This window comes from Rhamphochromis sp. 'chilingali' (assembly GCF_963969265.1).
Source record: "Rhamphochromis sp. 'chilingali' genome assembly, chromosome: 9".
Taxonomy (NCBI): Eukaryota; Metazoa; Chordata; class Actinopteri; order Cichliformes; family Cichlidae; genus Rhamphochromis; species Rhamphochromis sp. 'chilingali'.
Genome location: NC_137936.1, coordinates 29353697 through 29374939, shown reverse-complemented (window position 1 = coordinate 29374939; position 21243 = coordinate 29353697).

The following is a 21243-nucleotide window of genomic DNA, read 5'->3' as shown; positions in this document are numbered from 1 at the left end:
GTTAAAGCTAAAGCTAAGCCTGTCGACATACACATGACTCTTTCATGTATTTGTGAGCCACTAAGCTAAATTGGTTTAAGACCAAGCACTGGTATGTTGGTTAAAACAATCAGAATACATAGGTATTTGGGTTAAGAGTTAAAGAGAGGTAAAATGTATTTGAACATGCATTTCATATTGTTTTGAATTGTCATTCAGAGAGAATAACCGAGTAAATGATTTGAAGGTCACTACACGTGAAGTATTCTTGTTTCCCATGTAAAGATCGTGGTATTGCAGCTTGAACACACAGACGGTTTTACTGTTATTTCTGTTGTATATAGAGAATGGTGATGCTGCAAATTAAAAATACATGTGATTATATAAATAAATATGGCAGAAGCGAGGCAAAGAGAAACTTCACCAGTCGTCTGTCTCATCATTTCCCTGTTTTGCAGGAACATTTAATCTGTTTTACCGGCCCAAACTCTGGGTCGGTTACACTCGTCAGACCAAAACACAGATTCGCACTGGTCTAACATCCATTCCTTGTGTTTCATGGCCCAAACAAATCTTTTCTGCTTGTTGCTTTTCCTTAGTGGTGGTTTCTTAGCAGTTACTTGGCCTGATTCACGCAGACTCCTCTGAACAGTTGATGTAGAGATGAGTCTGCTACTGTAACTGTGGGCATTTATCTGGGCTTTAATCTGAGGTGCTGTTAACTTGCGATTTCTCAGGCTGGTGAGTAATTAATTCATCCTCAGACTCTTGGTCTTCCTTTCCTGGGGCGGTCCTCATGTGAGCCAGTTTCGTTGTAGCGCTTGATGGTTTTGTGACTGCACTTGGGGACACATTCAAACTTTCAGACATTTTCCTGACTGACTGACCATCAGTTCTTAACGTAATGATGAACTGATGTTTCTCTTTACTTAGCTGATTGGTTCTTGCCATAATATGAATTCTAACAGTTGTCAAATAGGGCTGTGAGTTGTGTACCAACTTGACTTCTGCACAACATAACTGCTTGTCTGAAGCGCATTAAGAAGGCAAGAAATTCCACAAATGAACCATGACAAGAGAGACATGTGAAGTGAAAACCATTTCAGGTGACTACATGAAACTCATCGAGAGCAGGCCAATGGTTTGCAGTGCTGTCACCAAAGCAAAGTGTGGCTACTTCCCGAAATCTAAAATAAAAGACATATTTAAGAGTTATTCATAATTTTGTTCTTTGCTACATAATTCCATGAATCTTGCTTCATATATCTGATATCTTCAGGGTTACGGTCAGTTTTTTTTCTACTCTTGGCTCTGGATGATGTGATTGTGAGGAGATATCCCAAATGTGGTCATCCTGATCAGACAGCTCTGCCTGTGATCACAGCAGCTTACCTGTAATTCAAACTTTTGTGCTTATCTGTGGCAGTCAGTCAGAAAAGAGTTACCGTACTCCATTGTTGGGGTAACCCAGTTTGTGAGAGTATTCAGATTACCACTTGCTGTAGCGAGTAACATAATAGGTTAGTGTTTTTTCAAATAAGCTATCTATTAAATGCCTGTTTGGTAATGTGGGAGAGAACAACAAGAATTCCTCTGGAGCTTAAAATAAAAGTCAGCATTTTTTTTTCCAAAGACACAGATTTTCATGAGTTTGACATAGTGGCTGAGAGAGGGGAAAAAAAGCAGAGCATGTTTAAAATTTCTGTGATTTAGACAGAAAATCTATTTCATACCTTACAATGGAAACAGAATCTTAATTTTAATCAGAATCTCCGCCGTAGATTTCCTAAAGAAGTCTAAAAGACAAATAACATTAATCAAACGTGGCTTTTCTGATAAATTTCAGAAAGCCTGGACAGTCTTTGTAAACCACTTTCAATCATCAAACCTTTTTTTGGAACCCAACACTAGACTGCAGAGAAAATAACAACCCTGTGCCTGTTTGTTCAAATGTAACATCTGTTTTTGTTTGGTATATTTTCATATTTATGCTTTGAAAGTTAATAAAAATAGGCAAAATGTTCTGACAAAATAGGGGGAAAGAAAACAAAGCAAAGTTCAGTTACTGCAATGATATAGACTCCTTTATAGTATATAAGTATTAATAATATTTTATGGCAGGGTGATAAGTGTTAGCTGCTAAGAAGCTGTACTTTGCATCTGCCAAACTCAACTCCATAAAGCTGGTGGTGAGGATCACTGAGGAGGAGAATGATGCCGGTGCTGCAGCTCTGAATGTGCAAGCTTTTAGCTGTCAGATGGAAATTAACAACAAGCTTGTTGTTGATTATGTGTTGAAGGAGATCCAGCCAATATCATCTTGTTGTGCAGTGTGGTAAAGTCAATACAAGCTAGTTAATTGACAGTAAGTCACTCAAAAAATACAACCAGTATGTGCAAGCTGAAAGCAAAGACGAGTTTATTTTTGGTAACCGAGATGTCCTCTAGCAAGTTACTTTTCTAAGTAGGTATTTGTGTAATGGATTACTTTTTCATAGCACCAGGGGAACACTAGCCAATATAAATAATGTAGAACGTTTTAAAGCTCAAAATTATGCAAAGCAATTCTCTGAAGCTCCAGAGAAAAAATATGAAGCTGGAAACGAGCATAATAGGTCCCTGCTAAGCACAGTATTAGTGCATCATTCAGTGTGAGAGCAATGAAAAACTAATCTTTGGGAAATAAAAGGCATTTTTCTAGAGAGGCTGAAAGTGTGAAGTGTGCACTGTTCTCATTTGCATGAGTCATTCTTTACCACAGCAGACTCTTTGCACTCGTCTTTTAATGTGGACAGTCACTACAGGTAGAAACACTTCAACTTTAGGCAGGTGATTGAACCTTGCCTCAAAAACTACTTTCAATAGCTGGGACCACATTATCATTTTAAGTTTGACTGGATTTCTAGTAGGTAATAGCAGATTGGTTGGACATTAATTGAGGCTGCAGTTTGGGGGAGGCCTCAGAGGGGACTGGCGGCGGCTCCTGGGCCGGGCAGATCCCCAGGTCCCGCTCTTGAAATTAAGATTATCTCCAATTATGTGAATCATGTTGTTGCATCTCTGAGCTGGGCTCAGGCTAAAAAGTGCTTGACATTTTAGCTTCTGCTATGGAAGACTTTCAAAGCGGCCGAATCAAATCTGCTTCAGTTAGTTGTTAGAGACTAATTTACATGTATTGAACACCTTTGTGAGTTAGTGTTTCTGGAGTTTGCTCAAACACCCAGTCCCAGTCTGCAGATCTGTTTGAGGCATTAGATGGCCACTGCCACTTGATAATCAACTTACCTCCTTGCAAAATAGAAAAACAAAACTAGGGAGACTTGCCGGTGGGATTGATCTCAGCTCTAGTAAAGCCTGAGAAGACTCCATCTCTGAAGTATGAAGTCCAGTCAGAACATATATATATATATGAGTAAATATATGAGTAAATGCTTCGAGCGGCTGTTTTTGAAGCATATTATGGACAGTCTCCCAATAGACCTGGATCCCCTTCAGTTTGCATATAGAACCAACCGATCTACAGAAGATGCTATCTCTACCACACACCACGTTATGCCGTCTCACCTGGAGAGGAAGAACACCTACGCCAGAGTCCTTTTCATCAACTTTAGCACAGCTTTTAACACAATCATTTCACAGCAGTTGGTGGAAAAACTGATGCTATTAGCATTAAACCTGAAATTTGCAATTGGGTTTTCAGCTTTCTGACAAAGCGGCAACAGATAGTCAAGGTGGGCAGCCACACATCAAAGACCATCTTAGTGAGTACAGGCTCTCCTCGGGGATGTGTCCTCAGCCCGCTGTTGTTCAGTCTGCTCACACATGACTGTACGGCCAGATTCACCACTAACCACATTGTGAAGTTTACAGACAACTCAACAGTGGTTGGTCTCATCACTAACAATGATGAGTCTGCTTATAGAATGGACGTGGAGCAGCTTGAAGTGTGGTGTAGATCCCATAATCTCACCATCAGTGTGGACAAAACAAAAATAGATGGTGAACAGTTTCAGGAAATCTGGCAAAGATCACCACACAGACCTCACCATAGATGGTGCTGCTGTGGAGAGGGTCAGCAGTGTTAAGTTTCTGGATGTGCACCTAGCTGATGATCTGTCCTTCTCCATTAATACCACAGCAGTTATTAAAAACACTTCACCTCTTAACTTTTACAGAGGCACCGTTGAAAACATCCTGACACAAAGTTTTACATCTTGGTTTGGCAGCTGGAAGTCCTATGAGAACCGACAACTCAATAGGATTTTTAAGACTGCCAGGTGGATTGTTGGTGTCCCTCTCTCATTTCTGGAAGAGATCTATAAACAGTGCTGCATACGCAGAGCTATCTCCATCATCAGAGACTCCCACCACCCCTCTCATGGCCTGTTCTCCCTCTGGCAAGAGGTACACGAGCATCAGCTGCAGAACCACCAGGATGTTGGAAGGGTTCTTTGCACAAGCCGTGAGACTGATAAATGGGCTGTGCCCCTTCCCATCCATTCAGCTATTTACACAGCTATACTGTAAGATCCACACGTAGATTGTGACGCCCCCTATCTACTCACGCACTCACACGTATACAATATACTCCTCAGATACATATACTATTTGAGCTGATTATTCCCTTCTGTGGCTGTTTAGACTTCAGCTTGCTTTAGAATTTAGATTAAGAATCGATGTTATTTATCCTTACTATTACTGTGATTTATTATTGCCTTTTTTACTGCTCTTTTTAGTTTTTTTAAAATTTGTATTGATTACTGCACTGTAGAGGCTGGTGAGAAACAGTATTTCGTTTCAGTCTGAGTATTTTTCGAAATACCAAACGAAATGCCAATAAACTTTTTGATTTATTTGACTGATGTTCTGACTATATGTTCTGTTCATTCATGACTATTTATAGTCGGAATGAACACAAAGATGGACACATACACTGGAACAATCTTAACAGGCTCATTTACAAGTAGAGGATAAAACAGGTTAGCACTGTTGGTGGTATTTCCAGGGTGAAGTAGTGGGCACAGACACACTCTTGCACAGTCTCTTAGGCTCTTACTGGTTCCAGATGCATCGACAGGTCTGCATAGAGACCTTGAGTGAGATGAACAGACTGAGGTTGAGCATTTTACTTGGCCAACGCAACGATTTGGTGACGGCCGAATGTCAACTCCAACCTTAATCCTACGATGAGCTGCAGGTGAATTCATCAGTGAACAGGTGAGTGACCAGCAGAGAGGTGGAGAAACCTGGAAGGAACCACCTTGGAGAAAAGCTAAACAATCACACCCACACACACATAAGTAGGAGACACAGATAAGTCACAAATTATCTTCTTATTTTCCTTCAGTGAGTGAGAGACATACAAGAAAAAGGGGAACACAGTGAGAGATATTTGTCCATTCAGTCCCCTCCTGCTCTGTCACCTTGTGCTCTGTTTTAATGTAGTCAATATCAGAGTAAAGGTGTTCTCATTTGCATGTATAATTTGTTTCTATTGTCAAACAACAGAACTGAAGATAATTTACTGAGTAATATGGGGAGGAGGTGGGTGGAATAACGATGTGACTGCATTAAACAGGCACATATCATCAGTCAAACACTCGGTTCTGAGAGCAAATTCAGTATGAAACAACTGAAAGGTTTCTCTGATGTATGAAAAGCAAGAGGAAACAGGAACTGCCTTTAACCTTTAACCTGTATTACAGTCTATCATTTAGACTAAAGGGTTTCTGAGTGTATTAACACACAGCATATCTGACAAAGATCCTAAAGAGTTAGCCAGGCCTCTGACCGACACATCACAATTCAGTCAAGCATCCACATAATGTGCTGGATCCCTGAAGGCTCTGACTCCACAGCCCACATGGGGCATTAGACATCAGGGTCCTGCTAACAGGCAAGCAATTCAAAAGCATGGCCAAAAAAGATGCTACAGCTGGATGGGTGGTGTCTTCTTCGGCCATGTCTCACCAAGTACAGGACAACTCTGAGCATCCACTGTCCTGTCACGGTCAGAGCCAGTTTGGTAGCACAGTATGAACTAAACTTGTCATGGTGGTGAGGTAGTTAGCACACACCGCCAGAAAGTGCTGGATTTTGATCCAGTTGTTTTCTATTTGCCTGCATGGTCTCCTCCCACAGCACAAAACCGTGTTTGTTAGGGGATTCTGGCTGGCAGTATTTATGTGAGTATGAATGGTTCTATAAGTCTTTGTGTTAGCCCAGATTTCTGCCCGATCCAGGTTGTAGCCCACCTTTTGCCTCATGACAGCTGCAATAGTCTCAAAGTTCTGGTAAAACTACTTTTTTTTTAAACAAATGAATACATTCACAGGATGACTCACTAGACTGGCAGGTAGACTGAAAATAGTTACGTGTTTCAACCAGCACGCATGTAAAAAATATCCAGTGTGTTAATTATGAGCTTCAGGGTGCTTAATCACCTAACCTCTTTGGTTCATTTTTTTTATGTAAGGTGTCAAAGATGTCATACACGCTGGCAAAGGTCTCACTCCGCTTCCAGTCAGTCTCTGGGTCTGTTGCCTGGGGTGTGAATAGAAAGCAGCCCAGAAACAAGACTGCGTGTCATTGTAGTGACTGTGACTAGTTAAGAAGCCTGTCTTCTAATCTGTACATGAGCTGTACAACCTATATCTATAAAAGGTGATTTTGTAACCATGGTAACATGCATGTGTGTCACTACATGAATGGATCAGAAAATGAAGCAGAATTGAACCACAGAAGTGTTGAGCTCATGCCTGAAACCGACCACACAGTAATATTATCATCATTAATAATTTACCCTTTCATATTACAGGCAATGCCCGCTGTCTTTTAGTCAGTCACAGTCTGAACTTGTAAAAATTGTAACATTATATATATTTGTGAGCTATGAAGTGTATTGAGGCTGCGCATTTGTTTAGTGGACTGATATTTAGGAACACCTAGAACATGCCCAGCTGCTCAGGACACCACAGTCCTCGTTCCATGTATGATGCAGCTTCCTGTGACTCCAATCTTAGCATCTCTTTGTTTCATGAACCCAGATCAGAACAAACATGCGACATCTCTGTAAGTTTTTACTCACAGCGAGGAAAGCAGAGGTGTTTTAATATTGGCTGTATTCCAGTCTGGGGTGATCCTGCATTTTCTGCATGTGGTTCACTGTTGCATACGATATTTTCCATACATGCAAAAGATTTGTTGCCACTGTGGCAACGAGCATCGTCACCATTGTCTCGTGTGACCTTGCTTTTTAAGCCTTGGTTTCACAGAGACATGTGCGTGTGCATGTGTGTGCTTGCAGCAAATAGCTGCTTCCACATATCACACAGAAATCTGTTCACTGCATTGGCAAAATTGACCAATCATCCATCCATCCGTCCATCCAACCATCCATCCATTCATTCATCCAACCATCCATGCCATCCGGCCATTATCCAGGTTACAAGTGCAGAACTCAAGGCAGAGATGCCCACATCTTCTTCTACCCAGCCACCTCCTCCAGCACTTCTGGGGGGACACCAATGTGCTCTCAAAGCCAAGAAATCTAATCTCTGCAGCATGTGCTGGGTCGGCTCTGAGGACCTTCTCCTGGTGGGATGTGTGAAAATTGCTTGTGAATTTCTTAATCTTATTCAAAATCAATGTACTTTCTTTTGTAATTCTATTTTTCTTTTTCGGAGATTAAACAGATTCCATGCTTGGCCACCAAAAATCTGACAATGGTGTGATTTGTTGTAGCCACTAATGGTCAAAGATCACTGGGGAACTGGACTCACAATGCAGGACACAGAAAGAAAGTTCACAGTTTATTTGCTTTGCACAGAATGGGAGAAAACAAGCAACAAATAAAAGGCATGAAGAGTGTCAGGACAGGCAGGGATAGGTTTAGAGATTCCACAAGTAAGTCCACTTTCTCAGCCTCAAGAAGCATACAGGAAATAAGTCATTGTTCACAGGTGAGTTCCTCAGTGCCCTGCAGCCAGATGTGCCTGTAACTTGGGCAGATAAAGGGTACCAAGCATGACGACCCCTGAAAACAGTAAACACAACACCAACATCTATGCTCACACAGGGGAAAATCCAAAGAGAGAGAACAAGAAGAAGAGACAGATAGAAGCTGGCAAGGCTGGACTGCAGGACTGAGGAGCCATGACACTAACATCAGCAGCAATAGGAGTAGCTACCACAAGGAATTCACAGATGAATCTCAGCCCACAGATTCTGTCTGCACTGATTTTCTTTCCAGGGACGTCACTAAAGCTTCTGCTAGAAATGCATCATAATAAACCTGCTCTCAAACCTGTTGAAATGTGGGCTCATTCTCAAAAATGGCTCTACACTAGCACTGGCAAGGCATTAATGGAAATCGAGGTACACTGATGGTTTAGATCAGGCAGGTCAAACTCATTTTACATCATGAACCACACATAGCCAACTCTGATCTTAAAATGGGCCAAACCAGCGAAACCTCCCTTGATGTCAGTGCAAAGATGTTTAACTGCACATTTATTCCCATTTTAAAAATTAAAAAAGTGCATTTTCAACAGTATATTTCAGTTTTTCTACACAATACAGAAATGCTGTTCTAGTGAATGCAAGAAATCTGTCAGCACAAATAAATAATTGTATAAAATTACAGAAAACGTTCTGGTAACTCAGTGCCCAGAAAATCTCCCCTTTCCTCCTGTGGACCCACTGTAAAAATAATAATAACTAGAAATGTCTATAGTAGAAAAACCGGAACTTTTCTGTGGTAGTTTATATATTTCTGAATTACTTTGGTGTATTATAAATGTCAGTGGTGAAGGTCTTCATTTAGTAGAAATGCTGCAAAACCTGTGAAAATACAGTTAAAGGTCCAAAGCTGGATGGCTGATTCTGGCCCCCGAGCCTTGTGTTTGACACCCCGGGTTTAGCTTAAAAGAGTCATGTTCTTTAGCAAACTCACACATTTCTAATCGTGTGTCAGCCTATTTGCTAAACCAGCTGCAAGCATTCAGACATGAAGCCAGTGCAAACAGATGCAGTCAGATTAATGGACTGGAGTGCACGTCTGCAATGCGGCTTTAATGGAATTGAGCCATCGTTAATTCCACCTGTGCTCTCCTACAAAATGTCTTGTGTAAAAGAAGCTCTGTCTTCAGAAAGAATCTGACAGTGAGAATTGCTGTGCAACACTTCTGTTCCAGGCTTAATCCCACGTTCAGTCACGGTGGCGGTTCATGAACGCTGGGTGGCTGCGGAGGCTCTGTGAGAAGCAGGCAGGAGACAGGACAGAAAGGAAAAGAAGGGGTTAATGTATAGGAGGCTGAGCGGTGTGGGTGTGAGGTCACAGCTATAATAAATACAAAACAGTTGGAGAAAGTTAGAAAGTAGAGACAGAGAGACGTGGAGGGGGCAGGTAGAGAGGGGGTGGGAGACAATAAAGCTCAACTGATTTGAATTCTATTCATAATTCTCTGCTGGGAGGCTGGTTAGCTGAAGGCGGCGGATGATGAGAGATGGAATGAAAGAGGGGGAGAAGGTGTGGGAGGAAGAGAGAGAAACAAAGGGAAGGACAAGATGGGATGTAGTGTTGAGTCTCTGAGGGGGAGGGAAACTGGGAATTAAATAGAGCTCGGCTTCAAACAGAAAGGTAGAGCGACAGACAGAATGAATGAAAGACAGACGGAGAGAGAGGGAGATGCTGTCTCTGCTGTGTGGAGGTTTGGCCGCTGATTTACAGCAGCTGCTCAGTTTGATTCCTGCAAATCAAAAACAAGAACATCAACCATTATCCTCCACACGGGGCTCACAAGACATACATGTACTTGTGTCCATAGCAGCGGGCAGCAGAGCATTACGGTAATGTGATTACAATTTTCAGTTAGCAAGAGGCAGAGCAGACAAATGCCAAAGAGTAGTCAGGTTGCTGTCATGAGGAGGTGCAAATCTGGGGACAAAATGCGGTGCAGTTTTATTAGATTCAGCACTAACATCATTAAAGGTCATGCTGACAACCACATCCTTTATTCCACGGTTTTCACCAGTGTACTACAAGCACGCTAGTGGTAAGCACATTTTTTAAGACAAAAGCTACAACTGTTAAGTTAGACGATGTATCTTATTGGCAAGTTTATACACTAAGTGGGAAGAAGTGGAAAATAATGTCCAGGTATGTGTTTCTCTCTCTGCCTACACATTGAACTCAAAACGTATCCCCTACCGCCACACAACAGCTGGGTCGAACTTTCCTAGTGGAAACCTTTGGAGTTTGTATTGTTTTAAGAGTGTTATATATGCGTGTATGTGTCACCAAACCTCAAACTATGTTAAAGTTTGAGGTTCAGTCATTTTGGCAGCTTTGAATGGCAGTATTTGGATCAGAGTAGGTATTTTGGTTGGAGGAGGAGTTGTTTGTTGAGTAAATGAGCCAGAATAGGAGCAGAACATTTTGTCTCTGAAGATGAAGCTAACGGTCATGATCACTTGCTGGAAATATTTATAAAAAAATTGCAAACACAAAAATTTCCAAAACTTTTAAAAGTACACTAACTTTAGTAAAATAGAAGTGTACTTATTTTTTTTATTTTTTTATTTTTTTAAACTATTTTCTTGTGCTATTCTAGGGGCAGGTTGATCAAATTCTCAGGTATTCCTCTCCCAGGTGACCTCAAATCACCATGCTCATAAACCTCCAACAGAAAGCATCCATTAGGGATCCTTAATAAGTGTCCAAACAGCCTCAACTGGGTTCTTTTGATGCAAACGATCAGCAGCTCTGATCCCTTTGGTGTCTTAGCGCTCGCCTGTGAGGATGAACCCAGACACCTTTCAACGAAAACTAATTTTAATAGCTTCCCTTTTTTTTTCTTTTGTTGTTGTGTATTCTCACCCCAGGCTGTCAAATGCTACTCAGATGCTGCTCTTGCACACAAATGGCTGCAGAGAAACACAAGTCCACATTTGCAGAGGTAGTGACAGCATAGGCTTTTCACTCAGGAGACCAAATTTCACTTTATTTTCACTCACTGATCATTTACAATTGCTCCACTTTTTACTTTCAACATTAGAAAAAGGGCTTCATTTGGGTTCAAATGTTCCCATTCTCAACAATTACACTCAGGGTGTCCAAAGTTCCCTTTTTCTGCTAGACTTGAGCTGAGCATTTTCACCATTTGAGCTTCTTGAAACCAGAAAAGTGCACCTGCAGTGGCTTTCAATGTGAAAGTGAAGAACACTCAGTTGGTTCTGAGTTTTCAATCAGAATCAAGGCTCACTCTAAAGTTTATCCTGGTTTATGCCCTTCTGGAATCTAAAGGGAACCAAAGTTCACTAAATAAACATCACACACAAACATCTGCATGGGCTTCACTTTTCAGGCCTATGTCCTTCATTTTTTTTTATACATAATCTATGGGCAGGATAGTCTGAAACTAGAGCCTCAGGCTGAGTATTTTCCCCCTGTGGTGATCAGATGAACCCAGCTTAATCACATCTTCTGCAAAGAACAGAGAAGGAATTTTGAGCTTCCCAGTTTTCTTCCTCCACATCTGGCCAGTGAGGACTTTGACATCCCAACCATGGAAACTGCAAACCGAACTGGAAAATAACTATTTGTAGAGGGATCATAAATATAGTTTGGATGGACAAACTTTCATGTCCTCTATGGTAAAGTGTCCTGACTTTTAAAAAATGTCTTGGTTCTTGGTTTATTTTTATTTTCATGTTTTTGATTTGCATTTATTTCTTTGTGTGTTTCAGTTTAGCTTTCTCAGTGTTTCACTGTATTTTGTTGTCAAGTCTTCTTTTTCTTTGTATTAGGTGTTTCCCTGTTTAGTTGCTTCGTATTTTATTTTGATAGTCATGCATCTGTGCTTTGTACTTAGCTTTGTTGCGCATTAGATCCTGTCGTGGTCCCCATCTGTTTCCTTTCCCCTCGTTATCTTGTGTATATGTGGTCTAATTCTCCTCTTCTACTTTGAATTTCTTTAGCATGTTTTTGATATTCGGATTCCTTCTTATCTTTTGAATTTTGGGCTTGAGCTTTTCTTGGTCCGTGAAATGGAGGCAAAAGAAAAAATGTAACCTGTTTTTACCTTTGTGAAGACATCATATTAGCTTACATTTCTTCCATGAGACACAAAACCCCAAGAGACACAGTTAACCATGGGAGGACTGCTTAGTCCTAACAATGTGATTGTATCAGTACACACACACACACACACACAAACACCATATGCGGGTATAAAATGCTGTGTTGTGTCTTGCGTTTCGCTGTCATAAACAAGCCGAGCTGTTGGACCTGCTGAGAGTCTAAATATGGACGTTGTGAGCTGGTCTCTGTTAGGGAGCTGCAGGCCTCCTGTATAAACATCCAGCCTCCATATCCAACACACTGAGGAACAGTGCTGATAGAAAATCCTCAGCAGTAATGTTCTGCACTGAACATGTATTCCAACACCCTAACAGCCATCAGACAGCGTTTGTGTCCATGACAGGTTTACTTATTATCTTTGGAAAGAATGACTTAAAGTGTTAATACATATGCAACAGTGACAGAGGATGGAGAAGTACTGCATGGCTGTAGCACAGTCATAGCTCACAAACTTCTTGAAATGCACCAGTTATAGGTTCAGAAACACGGAGTCAGTTTTCATGGGAATCTGTGCAACCCTTTGAAAAACTGAGTAACTTAACTACTTCCAATTAAGAGAGTAGGTAGCAGCCAGGTGCTACTAATCAAATGCACTTGACTAATTAATCATTGATTGATCGTCAGTGAGTGTGACCTCCTCTAAAAACCAAAGGTTTTGGCAGATCTTGAGAAATAATTGTTGCTGCCCATCAATCTGAAGAGGGCTATAAGGCCATTTCCAAAATATATAAACGCCATCATTTTGCAGAGGGAAATATTATTCATGAGTTGAAAACAGTGAGGACAGCTGCCAATCTTTCCAGGAGTGGCCACTCCAGCAAAATTTAATTAAGTTTTAATTAATGGATTTGAAAGTGTGAGTCAGCATTAACATCTGGGCTTGAATGTAAACATTTGCTAAGTTCATAGTATGCGTGGTTCCTATAAGTGAACTAACTGTTGTCTTTGCTGAGAACTAACACATTTGTTTAAAGACACCCCTTTTAAAAACAATGTCACGTTTAAATGTTGCATATTCAAATGTAAAAAAGAAGGATCCAGGATGTAGGAACCATGACCCCACCCATTTGTTACTGAAGCCAGCTTTTTAAATTCTTCTCTTTGACTTTATGGCCTTTCCTGTCTTAGGGCTCTAGTGGCAGAAGTGCAAATATTTGCAAGAGTAGGCTAAACACTATTATCAGCTAAAGCTAGGTTAGCAAACTACAGACAGAAAACTCCTAATTAGCACTTAGAAACAGAGCTATAAAATAATCTTATAAAGCATGAACCTTCTGAAAGATCTGAAGGATACAACTCAAGTCAAAAGTTTTATATGATAATTCCATTAAAATACCCCAAAAGAAACCAAAACAGTACATTATAGGGATTTAATTCGGTGAGTCATAGCTTCATTTCTCAATACAGACAGAAGCACTTAGATTGGGCCATCTGGAGCTTAGATCTTGCAGCCCTGATAAAAACCTTTTATGCTGTCTAGAAACAGCTTTTTTTTTTAGTTTATTTTTTTTATTGTAAGTTGTTCGTGGTCACGTCAAAATCAGTGTCAGCCCTCCAGCTTGATTCTAATTGGAGATATTGAGGGTGTTAGAATTGCCGCAGGTCCCCCCTGCTGCTCAGAGGTGTTTCTGTTTGTCTACACTCGGTAATATGAGTGATACAAAATGCTTCAAAAGCCAGTCAGGATTTCACATTTATATTTCCACAGCATCACAAACTACATCCTCCAATATTCTCCTGGCAGTCGCTACAGGTTTTTACATCTTTATAATGCTGACTGAGCACTAAAAGTTTCAAGAAGAATGAAAACCTCCTTTGAGATTATTTTCAGACGTTTCAGAACAAATCAGCTTGTTTCAGCTTTTAAATCCTTAAGAAAGAATAAAATGCACTGAAATTGTCAAAGTTTCATGAACTGAGATACGTTTATGATTCACAGATATTTCCCGTCTTTGCCACAACGTATTGTAGTGATAGATGTGTCTGTTGTCAGACTGAAATCAAGTTATTGATTTTAAACTTTCTCAACACTGCAGCTGTATCTGACCATCATTAATCTGTACCTGGTGTCGCCCTTCATGTCTGAGAGACGCTGAATCCTCAGTCATGGAGCAACACTGCCCTCGTGTGGCAAAAAAGAGATCTGCCAATCTTGAATTAATACGATTTATCATGAACTTGTCTTCATCTCTTCAAGATATGTCACAATATATAGTCTGACATTCAACCTTTATTTTTTTTTTAAATTTTGTTACATGCTTTCTCTCAAATCCTCATTTAGATAATTTTTCCCTTTTTTGTGCCACAGATGGACGCTCGGGTATTGTGGACCTCTGGAACTTTGCCAGAGGGCCTGATGATGATCATGCTTTCATCTTTCCTGCCTCCTAACATAAGTTTGTTTTTCTTCTTCCTCGCACTGGAAAAACTTTGCGTTTGGCAGAGTCAGTCAGAAAATGATGTTAGGCTGTTAAATTATAATAAAAACAAGGTGACAGAACAAGCGTCATGATGATTGGGGTGTGAATGTGCTGTTATTCTGCCAGCTACACAACTACTTTTCAGTATCAGTATATTGATCTAACACATGGTTGAGGCTTTAAATCAAATTAAACCGGCATAAAAAAAATTATAAAATGATTTCTATCAAAAAATTTAACATTTTTCAGAAATATTCTGTCTTCCTCCGCTCGGCCCAAACGGTCGAAACTGAATTGAATTGAATAGAAATTCATTTTCATGAAAAACTATTGATATGAAAAGTGCTGATTGTGGCCCTGGTATAGGTTTTATCTATTCCAAATCACAATCTGTGGTATCGCCCTTCTCATCATGAAAATAAACAATAAAGTCAGATTAATTTGACTTTATTGGTTTGAATTGAATTAGTTTGAATTGCCAAAATTCAAAGGCAGACTTCTGGAAAAAGTTCAAACACAAGATATCTTGTGTTTGAACTTTTTCCTGAAGTCTGCCTTTGAATTTTGGCTTTTTTTTTTTGTCTTAGTGTTGCCAAATTAATGAAAGCTCTGTTTACTCAGGACTCAAAGGGACCCCCAGAGTTTATTTGTGAGCTTTACTGATGTTTCCCATGTCATTTAAAAGGGATCAACGAGGAAGTGGCCCTGGCAGTCCTCCCCCAGGCTGCTGGTGGGCCTCCAGTCAGCTTCCACCGCCTGCCGTCTCTCACTGAACAGAACAAACTGGACTGGTGACCGAGGACAAGAAAGCATTCGGACCTTCTGGTTCTGATGGGAACTTTGCAGCTCAGAGGACTCTGTGGGAGTCTAGCATCAAGCAGAGACAGAGAAAAACTTTTTTTTGGTGCAAGACACAGTCAAGAAAAACTAGAATTCACCACCATCCCTCCTGCTGCCTCAAGAGCACTTTCTCTTTCTCATATAGGACAATTTCCTCTTAGCATCTGAAACTGGGAATTAAAATACTTCACCTGAGATAACTGAAATCAGTCTCAGTCTTGTGTTTAAGGAAGTCTGGATATGATCAGCTCAAAGACTGCAAACAAGAAGAAATCACTAGCCTGAAAAAGTTTAAAAATACACATGCCATCACCCCTGAGGATTTCCAGCGATTGTGTGTACATGTCACAGAAAAAATTAAATATTTAAAAAAAGATTGATAGACTTTAAAAAAAAAAAAAATTAAATGATGTTGTTTTATTGGTAATATCTTCAACAATGACTAGCAAACGAATGAAAGGCCTTTATAGTGTCTTTGCGATCCTAAGCAACAACTCTGGGTTGTGCTGGCTTTGCATTTAGCCAACAGAGGGTTTCATTTGTGGACAGGCCTCTGATAGCATCGCTGATTAGCAGTGAGCTGTTGTCCTGGAAATGGACACTGCTAACAGATACTGTGCTGCATATTTCCTGAGCCCACTGTGGCTGGAGACAGAACAAGACAGAGTCAAACCACAACTGTCAGAGCACACAGAGGAAAGACTGGACATCAATATAATGGGGATAAAGACAGGCAACAGAGTGCTTTTATTTTGGAATTCTGTGCAATTTGTGAGGAAAGTCAGTGAACGTATCTCTTTGATCTTTTTCATCTATTTTACTTATTAATCCATTTAATATATTAATTCATTCATATAGAAAATGGCCAATTTTGTGCTAATGTAAATGAGACAGTTTAGATTCGCTCTCCCCAGCAGAAATCCCGGGGGCTGAAAAATGAAGCTTGAAACTGCACTTCCTCTAATGGCCACTGGAGTTTGGACTACAGACTTCCAAAATGACCCAAAAAAGGCATAAAAATATTTGTTTACAGCCTGTTGTATGATTTCCCCCATCATGAAAACTGTGGTTTACTGTTGGACCTTGAGTCGTGATAAATAAAAATGTAACACACCATTCTGAAGTTTTCCCAGGTTTACATTTTACTGATAGGTGTGCTGACTTGACACATGCAGCTTTACCTGATAGTTTATCTGCTATTCCTGATCTTCATCAGTTCAAGCCACCTAATTGAACTTGTAAGACCATATTTGCAGTGTGGGTGCTTTTTGAACATTTTGAACATTTGAGTGGCTATTTGACTAAAATATGGCCTGGTGTGTGATTTTGGGATAGATAGATGAGATACCTTTATTAGTCCCACAAGGGGAAATTAGAATTAGTCAGTTGTCTGTTATTTAGTTCTGAGCAGCAAGGATCTGTGACAACCTGAAGAATTAGCTCATAACTTCTATTCCACTCTAAAACTCTAAAGTGAAAACTCACTTGAAATTCATGTGCGGCATGAAGTTTTGGGACTTTTTAAAGGTGTGTATGATATAAGACTACAGTGCAGTTATATAACTGGTTAGCATCATAGACTGTATATAAAGGATGGACATAGTCATTGTGGCATTATTAAGTCTGTTGTGTACCTTCAAAGCTTTCAAAGCAAGACTTTCAGCAACACCATGTCTGTGTTTTCAAAACAAACAGAAAGGACAGTTCTGATTGAAAAATAATGATAACTGCTTTCTTACGGCGTTCCGACTCATGCTTAATCTAGGCTACCACAACAGACACGATTGGACTTGAAACTAGAACTTGAGACCATAAAATAATCAGGACAATGTTTACTGAGTCCTGAGCATGACAGTCAAAGGCAGTTTTCACAGAAACGTCTTCTGAACTTCTTTCTGCAACCAGAGAAGTCCCCCCCTGCTGTCCATTAGAAAGAATACTTGTGCATGGACATTACCTTTCAGACCCAGAAGCTACAAACATCATTAACATATTATCCATCAGTGGATTATGAATTATCGATTTGTTTTACGTTCACTCGCTTGCAATAAAACATTTTAGACACAAGTAATGTAAACATCGTTCGGGCCCACGTAAACACAGCAGGGCCATGCAGAGTTTAGAAAGAGCCTTTAGTGTTGGTTTTGGGCCATATTGCTAACTTGAGGCCACCATGCTGCTGTGTCTCAGCTGGTTGCCAAGGCAACCAAGAAGAGAGGAGTTTTGGCTTATCTTAGCAGACCACAGCAGTTTTCCTCCCCTGCATTTCAGCCCTCTTTCTTCTCTCTTCTCAGCGACTGGGGCAGCTGGTGGGAGGCGGTGGGTGTCGTGTAGCTTAGCAACTCCCTCAGCGGATGGCGATTGATATGCAGCTTTGTTCAAGTGTCTCTCTCTCTGAGCCAGAGAGGGGGATGCCTGAACAAAGCAGGCCTTATTGAAGCATCCCCTCCTCCTTCTTTTTGCCCAGGCAAGGCGACGTGGGAGGACAAATATGTCAGCTAAAAGGAACCGAGACTCAACATACAGCAGAGGTTCTTAAAGTGAAACTCAAAGGCTGTAAAAACATCTGTGAAGGGACTCTGGTGTCCTCAGTGAAATTAAAGCTTTAAACCTTCAAAGTGAAGTTGTATATGTACGTCACACTTCCTAATTCACTTCAAATAATCACACCTCTAAAGTCAACAGCAACGTTTTTTCACTCCTTGGTACATCATCTGATTAAATGTGTCCATTTGGGACTAAATAGACACTTGGACTCTGTGATATTAAAAACCTGATTTATTTGGATCTCCACTTTTTTATTCAGCTTCATGTCTGTTGTGGTTTTTAAGTGCCTCCTTGTGGTTTTGTTTTGTTTTGTTTACAACTTTCACAGGGATTGTTCCCTGCAAGAATGAACATTAACAACCTCAAAATTATATGCCAGCTTGAAATCATTAACTTGTGTTAATCGGTTTCACAGAAGGGAAAACGGATAAAAACTGGGTAAAATAAGACCAATAATAAGTTCAGAAAGCAGTTATCATTTAGTTTTATCTAATCCAAAAATGAGGAAAGTAACTCTACGCGTAAACATATAGCCAACCTCTTTGTCCCAGATTTCCAGCCAAGTAGAGCCACATGACACTCGGACAATCACCTTTTCTGGGTCAAACTATACACAAGCCTCAGCCCAAATACAGACCCGGCTCAACTTTAGGTATTTGGACTGATTTGTTCAGTGTGTTTGCAAAGAGCAGCCAATCAGGAGAAAGCTGGATTAAAAAGAGGGTGGATTTAAAGAGATGGGAGCTTTAGCACAGCAGATAAATCCAGGGGCCGCTTTTTTATCCAGAAGATGAAGGTACTTTGAACTGATCCTTTGCTATAAGCAGGTAGCTCCGTGTGTTTCATTTGATGGAATTTTACACCCTTCCTGAATCAAACCCAACCTCTGGTGCTCTGTTACTCTTCATTAAGTGTCAAATGAAATTTTGTCCATTTGCTGGAGCGTTTGTATTACTGAAACCTAACGGAAAGTACTCCAAACCTTTTTTCTGAAATGTATAATTGACACAGAAGTTGTGTGAGTTATCTGCAAGCAGTTAAAGAAAGCCTAATACTCTCATCTCCTGAATTTTATTCTTGGACTTTTGATGAGTGTTGCATGATTTCCAATTTAATGGAATCCTTATATATCTTATATTGGACATAGAGGGGCGGGGGCGTAGCTCTGCAGGCCAGCTTTGTCCTAATTGGCTGAGCCTTGCAAATAAAAAGTTTACCAGGTGGGCGGACCGTCTTTACTCACAGCCACAGGTGTGTGCCTAAGATAACATTAATATTAACCAAGATTAATATCAAACAAGGTGAAGAAAAATTGCCTCAAAAGGAGTTTTTACCCAGAGATCATCACTGAAAAGCTCAACATGTACTGTATAATTCATTGTCTGTAACATGCTGTTAAAAGTATGTAATGTTTTTTATGTAATAAGCCGGTACTGCATGTGGAAACTGCTGGCTTTGCACATTAGTGAAAAGGCACAGAAAATCATTACTATTAATTCCTGATGCGTATAGGTTAAGGACACAAGATGCCCATATTGATTCATGTAATATGTGGAAAAAGCATTATTTATGATTTATGTTCAAACAGACTGAATAAGAAGTACTATTTTCCATTATTTTGTGTAAGAGTATTTTAAAGCTTGAGAATTGCTGAGATCCAGAATATTGAATCAGTGCAGCGACGTGAATTCAGCGAAGGAAACGAGGTGCAAAATATCGACTACTCTGTCCAATGTCAAGCTGAATAAAATCTATAATTTAAATTTATTAGGCCACAAAGATATCGTCATCCATATATTATGTTTTCTGCAGAGGGATACAAGATATGATCTTATATGTCACGATATAAATGAACAATTTCAAAAATAATGGACTGAAATATAAAAATCGTGCATCAGATTCAGTGTTGTGAACGCCTGCTTCTACCTTCTGCATAATATGAAAGTTTTTCTTATAATTATAAATTTTTAATGTTTTTTTTTTGTGTGTGTTTACATACCTGTGCTGAAGAAATTTTCTGGCTGCTCTACATTGTATGCACAATGCTGACATTTGGAGGAAGCATGACAAACTTTTTCACGTCAGTATATGAAAAAGGAGAAAACAGGCTGGGCCTCTTTAAAATACATGGGTGGATAAAAATTGGGAAAGCAAGGAATTCCTGTCTGTTCTCCTAAGCAACTGGTCATAGAGTGACTGTGTTCATTATGGCTGCTCGAACTCAAAGGCCAGCACTTATTGTGAAGCTGTGACCTTCAATAATTGAATAATGACAAAAAGGAGTGTCACAGTCAGGCATGAAGAGCGTTCTGAGTCTGTGGGTGTTGGAATCACAGCGCAGAGGCATTCTTTCCAGTAGACATCAGAGTGTTCATGAGCCGTCTGCAGCTAAAGAAAATGAATCCAGACAACAATCACCCAGAGTTCAGATGTTCATTACATGTAATGCACCTTTCAGGAAATGTTTTCTCTCACTGTCCTCCAGCCTGTTTTTTCTGTCTCTACATGTAGGTTTAACATTAATCACATTCAGAATTGTCTATAAACTAAAAATAAAACAAATCTGATGTTCCTGGAAGTATCGAGAGAACTTTTTCTTCTTTCTGACTTTTTTGTGGCAAACATGTTAAAGGTTTTAGTTCTGCAGGCTCTTTAGCTCAAAGTGTAGTGTGTACATGTGAACTGATGCAATGTAACCCACTGTGTGTTCATTGTTTCTAGGCAGAAGTGAAGTTCACTGATGCAGAATATAAAAAATATATACAATGAAAAGAGATTCTTCACCCTCAATAAACACAAATTTTGAGTAAAATACATATTAAATATATAAAATCAAAGGTAAATTCAAATAATTAATCATTAAGGAAAATGTGCTTGGTATAAACCAAATGTATATCAGTCAAGTAAATTTCAGTTGATTCCATTAAACCTGACATTTTACTTGTGTAACAAAATTGCAGGGATAATTTACATGTATTCAAATCATGTATTCAAAAAGTTACATTTTTGGGCTTTTTCTTCTTTTTTAGTGTATGAGATGAAAATTTTTTATTAATTAATTTTTTTGGTATTGTTATTTTTTAACTTAGCTGGAGGTGTGTACTTACTGAGTATAAGCTACAACACACTCTAATGCAAGGCCTTCATATAATGCAGTAAACCTACACTGTAAACACAAATGACAAGGATGTAAACAGCAAACTGATACAACTTCAATATATTTATTAATAGAAAAAAATAAATAAAACACCCTCATAAATGTCTTGCTTTCAAATTGCTATTTTTGCTTATTAAAAAAAATAAAATCAAAACCAT